This window comes from Passer domesticus, chromosome 11 (assembly GCF_036417665.1).
Source record: "Passer domesticus isolate bPasDom1 chromosome 11, bPasDom1.hap1, whole genome shotgun sequence".
Taxonomy (NCBI): Eukaryota; Metazoa; Chordata; class Aves; order Passeriformes; family Passeridae; genus Passer; species Passer domesticus.
In genome coordinates, this window is record NC_087484.1 from 22,749,163 (window position 1) to 22,767,932 (window position 18,770).

Consider the following 18,770-nt stretch of genomic DNA (forward strand, 5'->3'; position numbering starts at 1 on the left):
AATAAATTAGCCTTCTGATAAGATGGAGTCCTCCTCATCATTCCTTCCTTTGTTGGTGGCCCTGCATTTACAACAGTGCAGTGTCTCACCTTGAGCAGAGCCACCAGGTGCTTCCACAGCATAAATAAACAACAGTGCAGCACAGAATGCACCGCTGTGCACTGCAATGTGCTGTGCCAATAACCAACATCAGCTGGCAAAATACCTTGAGTACTGCTTAAAATTGTACTCTGAGCACAAGACAGAAGTTATGACAAGGTTATAATCTGTTTAAACATTAAGTTTCTGCTTTGCCTCAGCAGGTTGCTGGGAAGAGACTTTCCCAGGCTACCACTTAATTACAATTAATGTAGTTACAGGGTTAAGCAATAAACTCTCTTTTGGCTTTCAGCAGGTCAAATTATTCATTAACAACCTCTGGGCAAAGCCTAGCCAGCTCATATGCTTAAAAGCCAATTAGATTTATCCCTGGTTTTACTGAGGTTCTCTTTGGTCTTAAAAGGTTCATCAGCAAAGGTGGAAGGAGCTGGATCTGCAGTCAGTCTTTTGGGGTTGGACATTTCCTTTCTTCCTTCTTCAGGGTTAATGCAGGATTCCTTTTTATACAAATCCAACCTTTTGGATTATTTGGTGTGGTTTGTCTCTCTGTAATTAAGAATCCACTGAGAAAACTGGCTTCAAACTGGCTGTTAATAGCTTCTTAGCAATGGCTTTCCTTCTGGTGTCCCCTGTAATGGGAGGGTTGGGTTTTTTCACTGAAAATCTAAGCTGTGAAACCTGCTTCTTGATAGGAAAAACTGCACCAGGTTATGCACTCATGAGCTTTTTAATCTAAAAGTTAAAACTAAGGCAGCTTTTCATTAAAAAAAAAATTATTAAAAAAAAGTTGAAAAACAACATGTTCTAGAATTCCCCTTCTTTTGGTACTAGCGAAATATGGGGGGAAGTAACTGAACCCAAATCCTTTCAGAGCCTCATTCACAGAGGTTTTTTCTTTCCATCTGGCTTCAGCAGGGGTAAGAGTTGCTGGCAAAGCACTCATCCCCAGTACTCTGGAGTCTGTGCTGGGCATGGCCCAGGGTTTCCAGGCTACCACCCAAGAGCCCAGTGCTCTCCATCCTCTTAGAGAACTTTTTACCATCCCTGCTAACGTGGTATGTGCCTCAGTGGTTTTTTTTTTTCATGGATTTTTCTATCTGAATAGAATTTCTAAAATACACAAAGCCATCCAGGGCTGAAATAATAACACTGCTGTGCTGCCAGGTGGAAACAGCCTTGGGCTTGGCAGTATTATCTCTTGAAGAGGATGAAGGTAACAATGGCTAGATCACATCCCATGATGTGACTCTGGAAAGCCAAACAGTTTTTCAAAGAAACCAAAAGTAAAATTACATTTTGTGGTTTTACAAGCAAACTGACATTTCAAAGTAATTTTAATTTAGTAATGTAAAGTAAAAACAGCAGCTAATTCCCTAAAGCAATGTAGCAACTTCAGAGTGTGGAGGTTGTTAGTGTCACAAAAAATGCTGCTGTAAGAAACTGGACTGTGAGGAATTGGATGCACTCCCTGTGAGCTCATCCTTCCCAACAGGAGCACCAGGGATTTGGCACTGCCCTGCCTTGACTTGTGCTGCATCACAGGGTGGGGTCCAGGAGTTGGTAAATTCATGGCAGTTACCAAAAGAAACACTTTGGCCCAAGCACTAGGATATTTAACTTTGGCAAAGCTCATTGAATAGTTTCTTCCACTAATCAAGGCTGCTCAAAGACCTGTCCAGCTTGGCCTTGAACATTTTCAACCACACCTTCTCTGTGGGGACCTGTGCCAGGGCCTCACTATGGGAATAAATCACACAGGATCCTGTTTCTCCATGGTGGAAAAAGGCCATTCTTTATTCACATCACTCCTTTTTACACAGTTTTACAGACCTCATGTGGGACTCCAGTTGGTGAGGAGCTTTCTTGCCAGTTCCTCTACTGGTCAGTAACAAGTTATCCTGTATTAATTGGTCACTCAAAACCCCAGTGCAGGAAAAGTTGTCAGAGATAGAAAAATGAAAACTATCTCAAGGTTTAAAAACAGTTTATGCAGGTGCTGGTTGTTTTCTATCCAGGAATAGATTGTTATGTTAACAATAACTGCTCACACCAGGATTGCTTTCACATGGGAACTTGCAAAGGACTAGTCAATGATTTTAGGAGAGCAGGCTTGATTTTATGAAGCCTTTGTTTATGATTTCTCTACCTTACTGCAACACCTCACCACTCTGAAAGGGAAGAATTTCTTCCTATTACCCAATTTATCCTGCCCTCTGTCAGTTTAAAGCCATTTTCCCATGTCCTGTTGCTCCATACCTGTTTGCAAAGTCCCTCCCCAGCTCCCTTCAGGTGCTGGAAGGCACTCTAAGGTCTCTCCAAAGCCTTCTCTGCTGCAGGCTGAACAACCCTGACTCTCAGCCTGTCTGCACAGCAGAGGCCAGCTCTGGTCATCTTTGTGGACTCCTCTGGACCCTCTCCAGCAGATCTGCATCCTTCAGATACTGGGGGGTCCCAGGGGTGGGTGCAGCACTGCAGGGGGGTCTCAGCAGAGCAGAGGGGCAGAATCACTTCCCTTGATCTGCTCCTGGTGCTGCTGCTTTTGATGCAGCCCAGGACACAGCTGGATTTTGAGGCTGTCATGGTGAGCATCTCATCAATCAACACCCCCAAATCCTCCCCCTCAGGGCTGCCCTGGATCCACTCTCTCCCCAGCCTGGATTTGTTAAGCAATCTTTAAAGCATTTAGATTTAGGTTGTTAAACTTCTGTGTTGAGAGGATGGGATGGAAGAGGAGCTTCTCTGCAGGTATCTTTCCAATAGAAAAGCTCATCCCTGGCTCTCCTACAAGCTTTAACTTCATCGCCTCTCATGACAAATGAGGCCAAAGGATGCAGTGAATTTCCTTCCTTCTCTCTTCTTACTGGCTTCCTTCCCAGAATTTGGTGTTGCTCTGACTTTAATTTGCCTCTTACTCTCTTCAACAGCACGTTTGTTCTTTTAATATTCTGCTTTTAATATTTACACCATTTGCTGGTGTGAATTAAAAGCCCATTTGCAGCTGCTGTTGCATTAAATGGGTTTCTAGCTGGCAGTGCCTTCTGTGTGAGCTGCTCTCAGCAGTGTAACTCACAGGAGGCTGTGATCACCTGGGGCTGCACCCTGCCAGGGGTTAGGGGGAGGCTGGAGGGGTGAAGGCTCACTTCTGGCAGGTCCACAGCATTTAGAAATGATGGCTTTAATACGACAGAGGGGAATGCTGCTGCAGGACAGTCCAGGAGCTGACAGGTCCCAGCAGTGACAGCAGGAAAGGGTTGGTAGGGCTGGGTGCTGTGAGTGCAGACAGAATCCCTGCTCACACAGAAGTGAACACCCCACAGAGAGGAGCCTGTGACTGCTCTGTGCTGCAGACATTGCTGTTTCACCCAGGCTTTTGCTGTCACTGCTCAGTGTCTTTTGCTATTTTGGCTTGTGAGCACCATGATGCTCAATTCTGTCATAGTTGAGATGGAGACAACACAAAGCAGTACACTCTATTTTCAGAAGGCTTCAAACTGGTTTTAATCTAGCATGAATGCTTTTTATACATTCTTACAAAACTCATAAGTTTACACTGTACTCATTGGTCACAAGAGACAAACAAAATGCTCATTGGAATGGGCAGCTGCAGGTTTCTCTTATTTATCTTTGTTTCTTTCTTGGTTTCTGTGTCAATGACCTTAGTAGAGAATTCTTTCAGGGGTAAACATGGATCCTCTTATCAAACTTCTCTCTGGCTCACAGAAATCACTGTAAAACCTCTTCTACACAATTCTGGTACTTTGCAGGGACAACCAGAGACCTGAGGGGTTTGAAACCACCAGTAATTCAGGAAGTGTGGGAAAACAAACAGGAGATGGAACAGGGAGCACAACAGATCAGGATATTCCAGCCTTGGTCAGGTACAGGCTGTGAGATGAGCGACCACAGATATGAGACTGAGAAAGCACAGCTCATGCAGACACCAGAGGTTTGAAGCTGTAGTTTTGTAAGGCTGCCAAGGAGCACAAACAATAGGCTGGTTCTGTAACTAGTGGTTGTTACAGATGAGTAACGAGTTGTGAGTTGGCTCTCACAATCAAGGGGTGATTATATGTGTGTTAAGAGAAGTTGTGTAGATGTACAGTTATGTTACTGTGATATGTCCTCTCCCTTGCATTGTTATCATGGGATGGCCTTGGTACTCAGGGCATTTGGGAGGGTTGGCTTGTTACTATGGCAACACCTGAACTCCATCCGAGGTGTAAGAAAGAGATCTGCACCCCAGGACAGCAAGGAAGGAGCCAATGGCAAGACTTTAGCAGGAGCTAGGATAAAAGGCAGAACATCCACTTTGAGCATGTGGCTGGTTATCACAGGAACTCCCAGTGCTGTAATTTCTCCTTATTTAGTCCTTTTGTTGCAGTTTTTATTAAAGTTTAATAAAATTTCAAAAAGTGAGCAGTCGTTTCTCACAGTGGTTGTGACTGCTAGAGCTGTAACAGTATAAAACTGTGCTGTGAAAACAATACTGGAACTTCAATGACTTCAGCACCCTGTACCTCTATGCTCTGGCTTCAACAAACAAATTCAACTGTGACTTCTGCTGGGGCTTTGACTTCTTGTGCTTGGATTACTTTCAGCCCCTCTGCCTTTCTCTGGAGTCCTGTCTCTCAGTTGCCCAACAAGGAAGGGCTTCCCTGGTTGTTGTGTTACTGGTACACATTTACTGAGTTTAATTCAGCAGATCAGGGGGAGGAAATGCACACAGGAGTGGAGGGCAGGGAAAGTCCAGGGGAGGAAGAAAAGAGGAAAAGGCTGAAGAGTATTTTATCGACTTACAAGAAAATTAGATTTTTAATTTTTATTAAAGTTTAAAATCCTTATTTTTTTGAATTAACTGTTTTGTACCCCAGCTGATCTACGAGCTGCCTTTTTTTGTTAAACAGAAATATTGCAGAGTGAGTTGATTTCCTGCTTGCTTATGTTCAGCTTTAATGTAATTGGACACTTCCAGAGCACAATATTACAGGTTAATCTGAAGGTGGACAAAGGGAGAGCCCAAAATAGTGCAGCAGCTTCTGTCAGACAGCTTTGACCTTCTGCACCAAAGACTTGAGGGCCTGAGGAAACCTTGTGCATGAGTTAGAGGGACTTTTGGCAACACAGGTTAAATGCACATTATATTATATGTAAGTGAGCAAGGCTGAAGGACAAGAAAGGGAAACTCCCAACTCTTCTGTTGTGCTGTGGGGTGAGCCTGGGAGGTGGGGCAGCCTCTTCTGCAAAGGTCAGCAGCAGGCATCTGCTTCAGACAATGGAATGAAGTGCTGCTGCTGCTGCTAATTTTGGAGGGTGTGAGCAAGAAATAGGAGGTGGATCTATATAGTGCAATAACAGCTGAAAACTAAAGAAAACTAGAGAAAACTAAAATTAGGAGGGCTTTTCCCAGCTGGATTTTACACTGGATTGAGCATAGTGGTATTTCAGAAACACCCAAGAGACACAACTCTGACTTTTTGCACTCTTAGTTGAAAGAAGGCTCATTTGGAAATTGAGTGTTGCTCGTAATGCTTGTGATTTTGATGTGTTGGTTTACAGAAGGGAGGCATATATTAAAAGTAATTAAGTAGCACTGGCATTTCAATGCTGCTCAATTACAGCACTGGTCTCTCGAGGGTGACAGTTATTAGACTGCAGGTGTGGCTATAACCCACATTTCTCTGCAGATGACTTTTTTGGCCGTGTTTGAAAAACTGTCCTAAACCTTGCTGCCTTTGTCTTCCATTTTTTAGCTCTTGATTTTATGGGAAGCAGGAGGATAAGGGAGGAACAAGACAAAGGGAAGAAAATAAATGAGAAGAGTGATGTTTGCTATTCCAGGAAGGTAAAGAAAGAGGGCCATTCCTGGCAGTGCCCCAGGCAGGTGCCACTCAGCCCTGACTGATTCTCCTGGGGAGAGTTGCTTCCCTTTTAGAGCAGTCCCAGAAGACTACTTTGAGAACTTGCATTTACAAGTGCTTTCAAGGATGTTCCTTTATCAGGGCTACACATCAGAATCTATATAAATTAACACTCTCATCAGAGCCCACGAGTAGCTACAGTTTGCCTCTTAAGACTCACCTGAGAACATCCCTATTTAAATGTAAATGCAGCCTTCCCATGGGGCTACAGGGATTTCTCCCACCTAAAGCACAGAAGGGAAGGGGGCAAGTGAAAGGAGCCTTTTTGCTCATCAGATCTGAAGGATGAGGATTTCTTTCTCTCCAGGTAAAATTTATTATTTGTGTACTTTTATGGACTGTAAATCAATCAAACATAACCCCAAACCACTGTGTTCTGACATACCAGTCAAGTAAAACTAATTTTCAGAAAAATCCTTTTTCAGTGGTTATTACAGCGCCTGTTTTGATACTGCATTGCCCCTAAAAGTAAATACAGCCTTTTAGGAGCAAGGGACCTAGAGAAGAGGCCAATTTCTGGGTTTAGCTGCACAGAAAACACAACCCTCAGAAAGCTATCACAGTTTTATTTTGGATTTGTGTCCCTGTCTGCTGGCCAGCTCCTGTTCTTGTGCTTCCACACTTAGCAGCAGCCAAAGCTTGAGCTGCTGCAAGGCTCCTGTGAAGAACCTGTTTCTGTGCCTGAGTTTGTCTGGAAACCTCAAAAATTTTTATTTGGAGGTTGCAGAAGATCTGCCCCAACCTGGGCTGGGCAGGACAGGGGTGTAGAGCAAGGAGGAAGGAACTGAGGCAGTACTATGGGAAAACCTGTGAGAGGCTGGGCGGAAAAGCTGCCTCCAAGCTGGGGAGTGCCCCAAGGGAAGGGCACAGTGCAAGAACTCCATCTGGGAGCACTGTGTGTGCACGATTTAACCTTACCTGCTTTCTCTCTACTCACTGAGCTACTGGTGCTGCAGTCTTTCAAAAGCAAATGCAGAACTCCCTTTGAATAAACTGAATTCACTGGGACATTGTGCTGGAGGCACAGCTTGAGTTAAGGTAAAAGTTGCACCAAAATGAGCCGTCCTGGTTATTAGAGACATTATTGTATTTGCAGGGACCCCTGTGGCAGGGAGGAATGATGAATCTGACTCCATGCTCTCAGAAGGCTAATTTATTACTTTATGGTACTATATTATATTAAAGAATACTATACTATACTAAAGAATGCAGAAAGGATACTTACTGAATGCTAAAAAGATAATAATTAAAACTGGTGACTCTCTCCAGAGTCCTGACACAGCCTGGCCCTGATTGGCCAAAGAGTGAAAACAACTCACAGCAGAATCCAATGGAACAATCACCTGTGGGTAAACAATCTCCAACCACATTCCACATGAGCACAACACAGGGGAAGCAAATGAGATAAGAATTGTTTTCCTTTTTCTCTGAGGCTTTCCCAGCTTCCCAGGAGAAAAATCCTGGATGAAGGGATTTTTCCAAAGAATGTGAATGCCACAAGACATGGGTGAATAAAGGTGAGTAAAGCAGAAATGTTTTCACGTGGTTTTATCAGAGACAATTTCTTTCTTACCTTGAGAAACTGATCTATATTTTCAAACCAGTTCTGGTGCTAGATACTAGGCTGGTTTTGTTTTCCAGAATTTCAGGTTTGTGTTTAACAGGGGGCCCCTGGGAGTCAGGTCTGTCCTTCCCTGTCCTCACCCTTCTTTAAGATATTGAGCAACTTTGACATTGAGCATTTATTGTGATAATTATATTATTATAATATAATAATGGATCCAAAGCCTGTTAGTCTCTCCACTTTTTCAGTGAATTTTGGTTTGTACAGCTCAGCTCAGACTGGAGGATTACCTTATTCTGTTAGAACCTCTAAAAATTGCTTTAGGCCCACTGACAGCTGGCACAGCTGTTGGGTCTGTGCAGGACCACTGGAAACAGGCTCTCCATGGATCTGAAAACCATCAATTAAGAGCCACTGAACTAAACAGAGTTCAAATAATTCCTCAAGCAATAATGGATACTTTTACCTGCTTCTCCCTCTCCCAGCTCTGATCAAATCCAGCTTTTCCTGTTTTAACTTAATGGGTAGAAGGCAGCTGAAGCAGTACACTGACAAATAGGAAAGCACAACTGCTTCAAGGAAGTTACCCTTCACATGAGCCACTTAAGGGGAAAAATAAAATTGCTTCATATAAAACTCCATGGTTTATTGCCCGAGATAGGAAAGGGTAGTAAAATAGTACTGAGTTGGAAATTTTTAATTAAACCAATGCTTGATGACTTAAAATTTGTTTATGATTTCTAGCAAAGATTAATGCACAATAGCAAGGCAAACAATTTATTATTTCAGAGCTTGTTGTCATGTAATTTGTAGAACTGAGTGAAAAAGAGATTATTACATTCAAACAAATTTATTGTTCTGTAGCCTGGGGTTTTTCTTTTGGTTGTATTTGGCTGTTTTTTTCATAAAGTAAAAGTAAATAAATTAAAGCACTGAAGCAACTCTTGGAATTTCCCTGGAGGAGTGGGATACTCACACAGGCTTCAGACCAGAAGCTCTGAACTCTATTGATCAAGGCAGAAGGCTTGGGTTCCCCCAAAGCTATAATCACATATTGTTATAGATGTAGACTAGAAGTGGGTAAATGATTTGTCTAATCTTTAAAACAGCTTGTTTATTAAAGGAGAGATTTAGGGTATAAAATTGCACAAGAACATGTACCTTTAGATCAGTCTTGGATTTTCAAAATCTTATGGAAGGGGGTTACAAAAAACTGCAGAGTCCTTCCTGCCAACTTCATTTTTCCTAACAAGCTAGCTACAGCCACCTCATTAAGGAGACAGTTCTTGATCAAACTTTTCTGCCAGTTTTCTTAATCACCAAATTGGATTTCACCTCTTTCAACTTGAGAACCATTATTCTTCACCTTAATGACAGGACTTGATTTAAACTATTCCTTTTCATTCACTGTGTTATTACAGTTAAGGATTAAATGTTAAAAAGAAGCCATCCCAAAGCCTCACTGTACAAAAATGGAAATCTTCATTTCACTGTAATGAAATTACATGAATTTTCAGGGTCTGTCTGTATGAAGAACCTCTCAACTCATCTCAAAGCTGTTGAGAGGTTTCCTCCAGTTTTCATTCCTGACCCCATATGCCATTAATTCAGTCAGTTGTGGAGGGGGTGTGTGGGCTGGGATCTCACCCTGAGCCCAAAATAATTGCTCAGGCTCAACAGAAAGGGGTGGGGAGCAGTGGGAGCAGGATGAAAACCATCTTTGCTGCAGGACACAATAAGCTGAGAGCCACACAGCAATCAGACCAGGTTTAGGCTGCCAGCAGGATTTTACCCTTAATGATTCCACGTGGTAATTTGGTGATAGGAAATTGTGACTGAGTGCTAGTTGGACAAGATGTGTATGTTGAATGAGACATCTGGGGACTGATTTTCACCGTTCTCAAAGTCTTGGACAAGGCTGTCTGAGTTTGGATTTCCATACAGAGAAGTTAGACTGGCATTGGCCATAGGATCTTTTACAGCTGGGATATTTTTTATGTCACTCAAGTGCAATTTCTCAGAAAGATCTGAAAAAAAAGGAGAAAAATCTGAGAGATTTCCCTTTGAAAGGCAGAGGCCACTGTCAGCAGAGCAGAGTTGCTGTGCTGAGGGCTGCTCCTTTGTCACAGACTGAACATGGAATAAAAGGCTGTGTGAAGGCACATCCCTGCATGCTGGAACAGATCTGGTACCTGGCTGGTACCACGGGCAGCAGGGCAGCCCCAGCTGAGAGCCTTTCAGTCACAGGGCCAGCAGAGATGTCCCTCTCTGTGTGACAGGGACTCACCAAACCAGATGTGACCAGAGCCCAGAGAGGCCTTTCCAGCTGCTGACATTGACAGAAAATGGGAATATCTGCTGTCATTCTGTGCCTGTACAGACCCCAGAGCCCTGTTCCAAAACCCTGCACCGTGTTCCTACTGCTGAGCTTTGGGTGCAGGCATGCAGAGTCCATGTGGTTTGTTTAACCCCTTCTGTGCCACTCTGGATGTGAGACATAGGAGTGCTGGGGGGCTGCAGCTGATGTAAGGTCCCTTGCTGTTCAGCTCCCTAAGGCAGAGTGGAACACCCCAGCCATGTCCCAGGGCTTGTGGAAGAGGTTTTACAGTGACTCTGTGAGCCAGAGAGAAGTTTGTTCAGAGGATCCATCTTTACCCCTGAATTAATTTTCTACCAAGGTCATTGACACAGAAATGAGGAAAGAAAGAATGATAAGAGAAATCTCCAACTGCCTACCCCAATGAGCACTTTGTTTGTCTCTCCTGGCCAATAAGTAAAGTGTAAATTTATGAATTTTGTAAGAATGTATAAAAAGCATGCATGCTAGACTAAAACCAGTTTGAAGCCCTCTGAAAATGGAGTTGCTCTGTTGTGACTGCCTCAACTACAACAAAGGCTCCTATAAAAGCTGGCTCTGCTGGGAGCCCCTGGGGTGCTGGAGCAGGGCAGCAGCCCTGGCAGTGGAGTGACAATCCAAGAGATGCTGCAGTGAGTACAGTGACAGTTTTTGCCCCAGTGCCATGCACGGAGAGCTGCCAGCTTTGCACAGAGCCAGAACAGCTTCAGCTGCTGTGTGCCATGAGCCCTTCTGGACTCTTCCTCCTGTCCTCCCCTCCCGCAGAGGATGGGTGGCAGGAGGGATTTATCCACAGCCATGTCTCCTTTGCTCCAAGACCTTCCTCCCAGGATTTCTGATGTCCTCATTCTGACCCAGTGCTGCTTCTTTTTGTGCTCATCCTTATTTTGACCCAGTGCTGCTTCTTTTTGTGCTCATCCCACATCCCCTGGGATTTGGGCACTCTCCTTGAAATATTAGCTCTTCCTTCTCCTTTGTCTCTCCAGCTCTTTTTCACAAATCCAGTGGAGTAATGGGACCTCAGAGCTTTCTGTTGAAGTGTTTTCATCTTAAGATTCCAGAATGCATGGGTTCCTCCCTCCCTTCCTCCTTTCTGTAGTACTAGAGGAAAGATTTTTACATAATGCTGTAAGTTCTCAAATAAGAGACATCGGAATAAGAAGTGAAGCCATAGGAGTGGAGCAGAAATGCAGTCAAAAAACATACTAGATGATGCATAAGATAATAACAATAACAATTATTATTATAGTTTTTGTTGTTGTTATTATTATTATTATTATTAAATTTACTCTTATTAAATTTATTCTTGTCCTTTAGCAACCAGGGACCAGAGTTACTGCTGCCATTTCAGGGTAGCTCTTCTGGAAGGTGGCCAGCATGCATTATCCAGCATTGTGACTGTGTCTGGTGTGCCTCTGGTTTATGTATAGTAATAGAACAGCTACAGAGAGCTTTTTTTATATTTAGCAGCAGGTTTGTAGGGATGAAGAGAAATGCCTGCACACCTGCATTGTTCCCATGGCACCTGAGCACTCAAATGTCTTTTTCTGTTTGACATCCTTTGTATTTTAATAACACACAGAGACATCAACAGAGATGGGAACTCCATCATACGAGACACTAAGTGAGCATGAGAATGGCAGCACCTGCCCCAGGTAACAGACTGTCTAAAACAGGCAAAACAGCACTAAAAGATGTACTATCTCCATTTATAGGTAAGGCCATGGGATAAATGAAGTTGCACACAGTCTATAATAGTCATATTTATTGAACCTCTAACTAGAGAGTTGCACATCTCTGTTTTTTAAAGAGAATAACTGCTGCTGTCTTTGAAACAATTTATGTCTGTTAATGATCAAGATGTAAAATGAGGTAATGCAGGTATTGAGACTGAAAGGTGATGTGTTCAGATATAACTTCATGGGGAGGTTTCACAGGAGCAGATATTAAGAAGGAAGTATATAATTTTTTCATTTTAAACACGGGGGGAAAGTGCAACCTATAATTAAAATAGAAAGACACTTCATTGTCCTTCAGTGCACTCATGCCTCTGGTGTTCCCTGGATTTACTGGAGGTATTTGGGTTTTAAACTAAGATTTAAAAAAAAAAAAATTATATTAAAAAATTAAAAATTAAAATTGAAAAAATTAAATTTTAAATTAAAATTCTATATTGCCCCAGAGACTATCCCAGGGACTCATTCATTAGGGATAAGACCCCAGTGCAGAGCTCACTGCTGAACTGCCTGGTTCCCAGCAGCAGCTTTCCCAGCTTTAAAAGAAATCCTCCAGTTTTTAAACGTATTTACATTTAGTTACTCTACTTAAAAAACAAGAGAAGAAAATACAGTTATTCTAATTCATCTTAAAATTCAAAGGCTAAACCCCCCCCCCATTTCTTGAGAAAAGGAAGAGTCCTTTGAGATGATCAGATCCACTGCCCACTGTTTTTAAGTGAGATGTGCAACCCTGGCACTTTGTTTTCTGCAGTGGATAAGTGCATGTGGCAGGTTTATGGGACATGAATTCCTCACCTCCAGAGACTCAGGGAGAGCCTTGGTGCCATCTGCCCTGATCCCACTCCAGCCAGCTCACGGACAGCTGGGCTGCCAGGGCACCCACTCTCCTCATTAATCCCCATTCCACTGCAATAAACTTCTGCAGAGATGGCAACACATTGCAGATGGAATTAATCCACCATGGCAGGAGCTAATTAAGAGAACAAATCTGAAGCAGTGCCTTATGGCTTTAATTCCCTTTTTATACCTGCAGGGCAAGGACTGTTAAAAATGAAAAGAAGTTAAGCGTGAGCTGGCGCTGGCTTTAACCATGTCTGCAATCTCAAATGCTCCTGCTCATTTCAGCAAAGCCTTGGACCAGACTTGGAAATATAAAATTAATGAACTATGAGGAGAACAGAGGAAAAGGAGCTTTCATTAAGAATGCTCAGAAATCAACCTGAGTGCTCTCCTAAGAAAGCTGATACACTTAATCTCAGCATCAAAGCAGAGTTTTGTAAGATGGCAGGAATTTCTAGGAAAGAGTATTCAGACAGATGCAAAAGGTCTTTTCAGGAGCAAGTAAAGTATAAGTAATTTAAGACTGTATCTTTTGGAGCAAAAAAATAGCCCTCCACAGGGTGTTGTGTCAGGGTGGGAGCAACCACCTGTGCTTGTGTCTTCCAAGGGGAACTCTCTTTTCATAGATTTTGGAAATTATTATCTTAATTTAAAAATAATTAATAATCCTGAACCTTTTCATTATTTACCAGTTTGACTCTCTGATATCCCCCCACCAGCTAAAGCCAAAAATGGGGTGTGATGTAAAGAAAAGCTCTGCACATGATTTTGTGAGATAGGAGTGCCGTATATAAATGACCAATAACAGAGGAAATTAATGAAATGTGCACAGGAGCATATGGGAATGTTAGAGCTGCTGGTGATCTGTGCAGTATTTATGTGTAAAACCTTGCAGTGTGTTTTCTGGAGCAGAGCTTTGCAAAATGTGTTATTTCAAACTTAAAGAGCTCTATTTGTAGCCCACTGAAGCATGTACTTGGCTTTAAGCATATGTTGAAGACTGTTATCTCCTTGTCAAAACACTTTGGGCTAAACACACAGGAGATATAAGAGTTAAAGAATTAACTAAAGGAATTATCTTTCTTATTAAAAAATTTAAAATTTAAATTAAATTTAAATTAAAAATTTAAAATGTAAAATTTTGCATTAAACTGTTTTTCAGGTAACTTAGAGAAGAATCTTTCATGTGCTTATTCCTAAGAATGGCAAAACAGTTTTGGCTACTACTGAAATGAAAGTCAAAATTGTTTAGCACCTCACAGGACAGAGCTAAGAGTAATCAGGGGTAGTTCCACATTCCTGGGACCTCAGACAACGAAGTAATGTCATCTACTTAGTGACCTGATATACTTAATAAATATAGTTGTCCCTCAGAAAATTTATTGCATATGTTTAACCTGAGAACAATCAGAACTATTTTATTAGTAAATTGAAAACAGGAATTCGTTGCATTTTCAAAACTGAGAGAACTTTTCTTTTTGAGTACATAGATTTTTTTCTAGAGGATTTGTATTATGTGGTCTGTCTTAAGATCCTGTGCTATCAAAGAGGAATTCCCAGTCCTGGCTTTAGACTTGAGGCCCTCTAGACAGTGAAGTTGCTGGTGGCACAAAAACAAGAGAGGACTTGATAAAGGGAGGTGTAGAAACAGTTGAGTAATTGACATTTTCCTCCAGGAACTGAAGCAGCTCCTCCAATAGAAAAAGGCTCCTGTCTTTTCCTGGAATTATTTCCTTATGCCCTTACTTGTCAACCTAGAATGGTGGAAAAAAATAGGTCAGGGCTTGTTTTCATTGGTGACTAGTAACAGCACTGGAATTCCCACTCCATCCCAGACCAGTGGTCTGAACTGAAATAACAGTAGGCCTGTGGGAATTGCCTTGCAGCATCATCCAGAGACCTGGCTGCACTGGGATGCTTAGAAAATAGAGATAATATTGGCCCAGGTGTCAGCTACATCTCTGAGGCTTGTCTTGCAGCCTGTGGCTCTGTCCTGAGCACTTGGCAGTGTGTGAGGCTTGGTTTCCTTTGTTCTTTTGCAGATGTGGGCAGTGGGAACCACTGCCAGGGCTGTGGCAGGGTCACAGTGCCAGTGTTGTCTTTTTCAACCTGGAAAGGAAAGTCGAGAGAAACTTTAGTATAAAAGAAAATATAAAAGTGGATCTTTATTTGGAGGGACAGTTATGGAAGGATGTCCACAAAAGTCCACCCACACAGGGTGAATGCAGTTTTTATAGGTTTTAGGAAATTAGCATAATTGATAAAAAACACTGATTAGGAGGACAAGTGGTGATGTAATTCCCCTCAAGGTCAAGCCCCTTCTCTGGAGCCACTCTCCTTGGTAATAACTGCACTTTGTCCATGAAAATGTCCATCTTGAAGAGCTGTTCTCAACCTTCCTTTGCAGGAAAAACCAATTTAGGATAGGGGCCTTGTACCCCATGGGCTTGGAGCTCTGGAAATTGTTTTGTCTTCCTGCCATGGGAAAGGCATGGAAAAGTACTGGGAAAACTAGCTGGAATTAATAGGTACAGAGCTCCAAATATACGTGCAAAGAATACAGAGAAGATAGAAAAGAAAAAAAGGCAAAAATCAAGATGGCATCACAAGGAAGTGGGGTGAAAAATCTCCTGCAGAAATCACACTTAGAAAGGGAATTGTGACCTCAAAAGTGAATGCCCAGACTTGGGGCATTGGTGTCCCAAGGGGAGAGGAGGAGAATTACAGCATCAGTGGGCAAAGCATGGTGCAAATGGAGCTAGAGGCTCTGAGGCATCTGAGGCAGATTCATGTGTGGCATTCACATTCTCTGAAAAATCCCCTTGCCCGGGATTTTTCTCCTGGGAAGATGAGAAGCCTCAGAGAAAAAGGAAAACAATTCTTATCTCATTTGCTTCTCCTGTGTTGTGCTCCTGTGGAATGTGGTTGGAGATTGTTTACCCACAGGTGATTGTTCCATTGGATTCTGCTGGGAGTTGTTTTCACTCTTTGGCCAGTCAGGGCCAGGCTGTGTCAGGACTCTGGAGAGAGTCACGAGTTTTCATTGTTATCTTTTTAGCATTCAGTAAGTATCCTTTCTGCATTCTTTAGTGCAGTATAGTATTCTTTAATATAATATAGTACCATAAAGTAATAAATTAGCCTTCTGAGAGCATGGAGTCAGATTCATCATTCCTCCCTGCCATGAGGCACCCTGCAAATACAATATTCATGCAGAGCTGTGCTTCCCTTACGAGGCTCTGTGGGCTCTGGGATGATTTTGCTTCCTCTTGCCACAGCTTTCCTGCCTGAAGAAGTCAGTGGGAACTCTGTATCCCCTCCAAGTTCAAGGTTACTCTTAAGCACAGACATTAATTGGATTGGGAACAAGTCCTTTGCTGAGTTAGGGTCAGACATTCTTACATCCCACATGCAGAGCATCTCATTAAAAAGTGTGTCTGATTCCAAAAAAATAACAGCTTGGGAGCAGAACATCAAATGTGCTTTTGGTCAGGGTATTTGTCACTTGCTGTGTGTCTGTTGCTTGCAATGAATTAGAATGATGTATTCTTAAATCCAGCTGAAAGCTGGTTCTGCACAATTGAGATTGATTTTTGTGCATGTATCCTTGTACTCTAATAACTTACAGAGGGACAGATATCTTAAATACAAGCCTCATTATTTTCCAAACTATGCAAATGCCTTACATTTTACTGCTAGATTATTAATGTCCAGTTGCTTAGACATGATGAGATAGAGTCTGTACAATTTTTTTTAAGTGCCTCTGAGCATTGATGCTAAAAAACATCAAAGTTACTACAAATCCTTCAGTCAGACAGGGCTCCTAGAGGTTTGGATTGTCTCAAAGTGAGAAATTTAAGCTTGACCTGCAAGATAGAATTTTTAGAAGGATTGCTATGGAAAAGAGGAAAAAAAAAATAAGGAGCAGAGATTTTGGCATATGCTCTTTGGTTGTAGCTCAAGGAAGACTGGGATTATTGATTGGGGATTTCACCTTCCAATTGTGAAAAAAGATTGAAGATTTGATTTTACTCATGCCAGGCTAGCACCAAGCCCTACTTGTGCAACTGTGTGCTCAGCCAGGCTGCCAGGCTGGGCACAGCTTCACTGCCCTCATTCCTTCACACCCGTGAGAGGAAATTGTGGAAGGCTGTCACAAAAGTCTGGGTTTAAAACAGCCCCATGTACTGCAATACTTGTGGAAGTGTTCCTGAGAGGAAAGGACTGTCTGTGTTGCTGAAATAGGTTCCTTTTTTTCAGACTGACCCAGGTTCCATTCCTGCTACTTCCAGGGCAGTTGTTTGATTTGTAGGCATGAGGTGCTGGACTCTGAATTCTTCAGCAGAAGAGATACAAGTCTTGAAAGATATCTCTAGGCAGAACATTCCCATATTATTTGATCTGTAGGTGGAAAAGAATATTTTTATGACATTTGGCAATTCATGCAAAGGCTTTCAACTTCATTTTTGCCTATTGATTTTTTTCTAACTAGTTCCGATGGCAGGTTACTCTTTCATGTCTCCCTAACTGGTTTGTCTTCAGATCAAATTCTCACAAAAACCTAGTTCAGTAAAACACCCCCAGCCTTCTAAAGAGACTTGTGGTAAGAATCAGAATCCTTGTCTTTACTAATTTTATTTTTCAGAGTCTGAAGTTTATAAACCATTTGACACATATTTCACTTGGTGTCCTCAGCAGTTTTGCTTTGGGATTTTATATTTTAAAAGGAAACACCTTTTAGCAAGTGAGCAGAGCAAGAGTGGTTTATTTGTGGTTGTGTGGATGAATAGCAAACCTGTTTCAAAATACTCTACAGCAGTCATGGGGAGGAGGGAAAGATGGAGAGGAAAACTGGGAAGGGCTGTGTTTATCTTCATTTTTGCCCTCGTGTTCTGCTGGGTTTGTTCCTCCACCCCCATCTGAAGTGACCATGCCCTGTAAAACCTGAGCAACTCCTCACACTGTTCCTGCTCCCATCAGGTAGAGGGCTGGTGCCTTTTTGGACTACCTAAAAACAGAGACAGACAGAATTAAGGGAATAAAAAGCAGTTTTATTTAGTGAAGATCTTTCAGGTACATTTTGGGCAGATGAAGCCCCCCAGGGGCTACACCCAAAAATGGACCATGGCTCACAGGTTTTCACACTTTTATAAGTTTGGGCCATTTGCATATTGGGGGTTAATCTTCTAAGTACAGCTTCAGGTAATGAAGCCATGTACCCCAAGTTTGCCCCCCCAACTCACTTTTGTTTACATCTCTGGGGCCTGAGGCAGTGAGGTGTCCTTGATTGCCAGGCCTGAAGAGGAATTGTTGTGTCTGCCCAAAATGGGAAAGCAGCAGCTCACACTGTGTGTGAAGTTTAGAGTTATACACTAAAGAACTGCAGGATTACAAATATATGGAAAATATAAAAGCTAAAATGCTAAAGCATCAGGGCAAAGGCAGGAGCAGAGGTCCTGGGAGGTGGTGGCCAGGGGGACACGTCTGGTCTGGGGTGCTGGTCCATCCTTGCTCTGTCTGCCTGGCCTGGAGATTTTGTGTCCTGAGAGTCCTGGGGACAGCATTCCTTCCTGACCACAGCACACCTGGCTGCAGCTCTGACAATCCAACAGATTTTAGAGTCAGAAGAGCCTTTGAAGAGACAATTAGCAGTTAAGCTATCCATCAAAAACCTCTGAAAGGCACCTAGGGAGGTTCATACAAGAACTGGGGGAGGGGGGAGTTTCTAGTGGATTATTTCTTTTGATAGGTGAAGAATAAGGTTTAAGAATTTAAACACTTAAAATAATGCCTTCAGTTGTGTGGGTGGAAGTAACAAATCTTTCAGCTCATAAAACTGATGCTTTGTATAATTTCCTGATGTTCACTTACCTTGGCTGTTAATGGAAACCTGCATTCCAGCATAAACCCTAATCATCCCTCTGGCAGGTGGAAAAGCTTTCTGGCAGGGAAGCTTTGTCCCCAGGGAGAGCCACATGCCATGAATGCCCTGAACATAGTCGATGTTTCATGAGCAAACGCTGCTAGTGGTGGTGGGCAGGAGCAGCTTTTCCAAGACTCCATCCCTCCATGGGTTTTGCAGTGGGATCTGGGGTGAGCCTGCTGGGCTGTGAGTGTGCTGCCCAGCCAGGGTGTGCTGCATGAGCTCCAGGCTGATGTCTGGCCAGCATTTCTACCATGAAAATCAATATTATAGACACAAAAAAATGAAAATTAACTCTGATTATAGATATTTATTGTCCTACACTGATCAG

General features: G+C 42.6%; 1 long non-coding RNA gene across 2 annotated transcripts; it reads left to right on the forward strand.

Annotated features, from left to right (window-relative positions):
- The first annotated feature begins 43 nt into the window (after positions 1-43).
- LOC135309633 (uncharacterized) lies at positions 44-14,333 on the forward strand. 2 transcript variants are annotated; one of them, XR_010369829.1, is made up of 4 exons: positions 44-6,324; positions 7,450-7,534; positions 11,520-11,652; positions 12,710-14,333. It is a non-coding gene; the product is annotated as an uncharacterized LOC135309633 (long non-coding RNA). The 2 variants fall into 2 exon arrangements; XR_010369830.1 differs by lacking the exons at positions 11,520-11,652; positions 12,710-14,333 and adding an exon at positions 10,128-10,280.
- The last annotated feature ends 4,437 nt before the right edge of the window (positions 14,334-18,770 follow it).